We start from the raw sequence: 4,985 nt of genomic DNA, 5'->3' as shown, positions 1-4,985 counted from the left end.
TTATATAATTAATTTAAAGTAATCATTCACATAAATAGATGTTATGAGGTATTTAATATTTTTTTCACACACAATTGATTTTCTTATTTTTTTTCTATACGTAAACCTCATGTTAAAATAATTTTTAAAATTATCTTTTAATATTTTAATGATGATTCTAAATATTTAATTTTTTTAAAAAAAATTTTAGAACGGGTGTGACAAAAATTATTTAATTTTTAAAAAATATTTTATATTTAAAATGAATAATATTTTTATCCTTTAAACATTACAACATCCCCGTCCATCACGGGGAATAGTTCTAGTTAATCAAATTAAATGAGAAAATCCCAAAGAAAGACATGGTCCCACGAAACGTGAAAATCACGTGCAGTGCAAAGGGTGGCTAAGCTGGGAGATTCTCCCAAGTAAAACACAAGCTGAGGTGGCTGGTAATACCGTCCCGCCGATTCATGGCGTGGGTAACAGTATTCCCTAATTCGAAACAAACGTTTATTTTCCAAACCTATATGGTATGCCAGTTGATCTTTGTGGGTAATGGTAATAGTATATTTGTTAACGCCTCACTCTTTCTCTTCCTTCCTTTCTCCTTCGCATCCACAGCTCTCCCCAAACCTAACCGCTCACAATGCTCTATTTTCGCGATTGGCTCTGCGAGCTATGATTCGGTGCCATTCACGTTAGATTGGAGATTGGTTGAGTTGTGAGAGGTTGAGGCATGTACAGAGAGCGAGGTGGTGTTGTGTCCAGTCCGAGGTGGTTTCGGCCGATCGCAGGCTAATCAATGACGTCCTTGACAAGCAGCTCGAACGACCCTCATCTTCCACTTCCAGGGCAATCAAGGCGAAGGACAGTTCGGCGCAATCCACTGCTAAACTACCGCATGATCACAGGGACTCTCGCTCTGCCTCTGCCTCTAAGAATTCCGATGTCTATGATGGTTAGAATCGCTTTGAGCTTTTTTTTTTTTTTTAATTCTTGTATGCGTAAGGAAAAACTGTTTTCAAAAGTTTTGTTCTTGTATGGTCTTTTCTTGTATTAGGATCCGATCTGTTCTCCATCGTTTTGATAGCAGGGGTTTATTTTTTTTCCCCCTTGAGATAAGCTGTTTGGTGGTAGGAAACTTCGATGGAAGATGGTAGAAAATGTTGCTTTTTCGCTTTTTCGCCTTTTGTACGAGGGTTTTCCGTTCAACTTGTCTAATTGGATATACGGTGTCTGTGAGTAGGGGGAATGGCTCTAATTTCTTACACTAGCAGAGCCAGCCCGTACAAAAAGAAGTTTAACTCTATGAGGGGGCATATCATAGAAAGCCAAGAGGAAAAAATGTTAGTATGATATCTGCAAATTTATTATCCCACTGGCCTACCACTTACAGGTGGACATGTGTGTAAAAAGTGCAGGTGAGAGCTGAGAATAAAAATGCAAGAGAAAGATGAGAGGACAGAGAGTGCTTCCATGAACATGATATATAACTGCCGACATTGACATTAATTAGCTGACGTTTATCTTATACGTATTGACTGTAGAGGAATCTGAAACAGACAGTGAGGCATCAGATGTTAGTGGTTCTGATGGGGATGACATGTCTCTTGGATCTCATGGTTTTGTAACCTAAGAGGAAATGAATTCTTTTGTGAAGTTGATGATGATTACATACAAGATGATTTCAACCTCTGTGGATTAAGCAGTCAAGTGCCTTACTATGATTATGCCCTTGATTTAATTTTGGATGTTGAATCCTCTCATGGTAAGTTTATTTTCATGTTCAGATATTTCATCTTTAGTTTGGATTACTGGCTATGGGGTTTCTCATGTTGCCAATGTCATTTGATCGAATTGATTCAACTATTTTCCTCAAAGCTGAAATTGATTTGTTCGAGAATATGACTGCTTCTCTGATTGGTCTTTCTGTACAATCACCTTTATTAATATAAAATGTAAAAAGTATAGGAAGTCGCATCTTGGGCATCATACAAATGCACAGGACCTACTGTAGTTTATATAAATAACGATAACTTCAGCTTGATTGGAACGTCTAGGTGACATGTTTACAGAGGAACAAAATAGTTAATTGAATCAGCTGCAGAGATGCTTTATGGTCTGATTCATGCTCGATACGTTTTGACAAATAAAGGAATGGCTGCTATGGTGAGCGTTCCCTCAGCTATCCATGTTTTATGGTTTACTCACTGTACATAAAGTTGGCACTTCCAATGATGTTGAATTATCTGCAGATGGAGAAGTACAAAAACTATGACTTTGGCAGGTGTCCGAGAGTTCACTGCTCTGGACAACCCTGCCTTCCCGTTGGTCAGTCAGACATTCCTAGGTCAAGTACTGTAAAGATATACTGCCCTAGGTGTGAAGACATCTACTATCCCAGGTCCAAGTATCAAGGCAGTATCCTTATACATATCTATTGAAATATGTAACCTGTTCGTTTTGATTTTTAGGGTATTTTTATTATTCTTTGCAAGTAATTTTTTGTATACTCATTATTTTCTGAATTTTGTGGAAAAAGTAACTGGACAGGAACTTACGACATTTTTCCTCCCTAGGAGAAAAAGTTTAACTTAATTTATATGGTGAGCTTTTCTGTTCTACGGCAGATATCTATTCATTTTATTGATTGCTAGGTTTTGCTTCCCGTACTGTCCAGATTTACTTCGTGTGATGGAATCCTAGGTTTGATATGGTATTTGGAATGACTGCTTGTTACTCTATGCCTCGCCTTTTGTAATTGTAGGATCAACCTTATAGATGAACAGTCCATCCTGTAATTCTTATCAAAGTATCCTTAACGTACATAGATGTTGATGGTGCTTATTTTGGAACTACTTTTCCTCACCTCTTCCTGATGACTTATGGGCATCTGAAGCCACCAAAGCCATTACAGAGCTATGTGCAAAGAGTTTTTGGTTTCAAAGTTCACAAGCCATGAACCTGAATGGAATTTCAAGCTTTCACCAAAAGAAGAGTCTGTACATGTCTGAGTTTAACTCACTCTGCTGTATCCCATCCCGTGAAAAGTTCAGCGGATAATAAGCCGGTTGGCATCTTTATTTCATATTCTCGGTATTCCTCAGTTTTATAGAGATATACATGCGGGCATGTCCTGCAGGCACCGAGCGCTTAATGTTGTTTGAAGATTCAAATCCTGTCAGCCTTGATCCCCAATAAGAAAATCAGCGAGCTTTTGTAAAACCTGTTTAGGTTTTTAGGTTAGGTACTTGGATCAAATGCACATTTATTGATGTTTTTTCTCCTATGAACTTTGGTTTATTTCAAATTGTTCTCTCATACTACGCCTCACTCAGTAGTTGTTTTGATTGTACTTCGGATCACTGTTGCTAAAATCTGCCGTATTTATGCCATTTCTTCATGTTCGTTACTTAGCATTGGAAAATTGGGATGGACCTGACCTTTCAAAGCGGTATTTATATAGTTCTATAGTTGGATACCGCAATGAGTCCTCAAAATGGTGAGATCTGTGTACCAGAGGTGCTATTTTGTGACAGGGAAGCGGTGTGTCTTCTTGCAGGCAATCACCATCACGCAGTGGATGAAGACCAAAGAGGTCCCTTTCAGCTGCAGCAGAAACACATGTCACTCTGATATTTTCCGCTTATCTGTCTGGTCTCTGGCGGGGCTGAAATACAAAATCTACAGGTAACACATTCTCTGTCTCATTGGAAGAGGCAGGCGCATCCCACCAGTTTTGTTTGGGCATGCTCAGCTCTTACTGTTACAGCCAATCCACCCTGTTGAATCTCTTGCATTATCGTGTCCCTCGCTCAAGTGAGTTTTCATCAGTGTGTGGCTTGAACCATCCGTAATCTTAGAAGGTTCAATTTTTTCATTTATGTTACGGTTCCCATCAGAACCATATTATACTGTTCTTTCTTCTTCTTCTGAGCTAGGTTTTACTATTGTCTTGTTGAAGGGCGAGAGATGTTACTATACGCTCCCCCTTTCTTTTGAGAATGGACACCTTGTAATATATGAGATCGTATAAAATATTTAATGTATGAGATCGTATAAAATTTTAAAAGTATTTTGGATTTAGGACATTTAGGTATATTATTACCACTCAAGGGGCTGAAGTCTACGCTAATTTATTGAGGAAAAAAGTATTTCATATGCCTTGCATTTTTCAAATAATACAAATATTTGAAAAGCCCAAACTCAGTTATAATATTCACGAAGAAATGGCCCTTAGTCCTCACTGCTAACGTAACGATAGTCAATAGGATGGTTGAAATTTGATTCCCACCGTATGAAACGCGTTCTGGGAATTTTTTTGAGCCAAAAAAACCATTTATTAATCATCAAAAACAAAATACACACACTAATCACCTGTAAAGAAAAAACAAAACAACCTAGAGTACAAACTAAAGAAAATAACCAAAGCAATAAAACTATCATACAAACTACAAACAAAACAAATAGAGCAACAAAACATAAAACCAATCCAAACACAAAAAAAACAACCATTAGCCAATTCCTTTCTTCATTTTCATGTCAGAATTGCCGCTGCACAAGTTTTCAACTAGAACTGAACCAGAGAGGTGGTGGCTGATCAAGCCACCCTTGCGGTACCATCCTACTCATGATATTAGCTGCAATCCAATCCACAACATTATTGCCCTTTTGAGACACACAAGGCAAGAGAACATTTATTATTAGACTTGTACAACTCAAGACACTGATGCAGAAAATCAGTACATCTTCAATCACAACCTTTAACCTCTAAAGCTTTAATCATTTTATACAAAACTTGACCATTAGTTTCAATAATGACATGTCCCCTACCAAACAATCTTTAATAAGTAGAGCCTCAAGTAATGCTAAACATTCAGACATGAATGCAGAATCCGCTTGCACAACCTTCCCAACACTACCCAAGAATTGACCCTTCCAGTCTCTACCAATAATTCCAATAGCTGCTTTCTAATTCTTGGCACAAAAATGCCCCATTAACA

General features: G+C 37.8%; 1 pseudogene; it reads left to right on the top strand.

Moving 5' to 3' along the window:
• Positions 1 to 533: 533 nt before the first annotated feature.
• LOC129301340 (casein kinase II subunit beta-1-like) lies at positions 534 to 3,394 on the top strand (annotated as a pseudogene).
• Positions 3,395 to 4,985: the final 1,591 nt, after the last annotated feature.

Source organism: Prosopis cineraria, unplaced genomic scaffold, assembly GCF_029017545.1.
Source record: "Prosopis cineraria cultivar Desert tree isolate PC_DT_omini unplaced genomic scaffold, ASM2901754v1 PC2056, whole genome shotgun sequence".
NCBI classification, from domain to species: Eukaryota; Viridiplantae; Streptophyta; class Magnoliopsida; order Fabales; family Fabaceae; genus Prosopis; species Prosopis cineraria.
The sequence above is the reverse complement of the archived record's forward strand: the minus strand, read 5'-3'. Positions and strand labels throughout refer to the sequence as shown.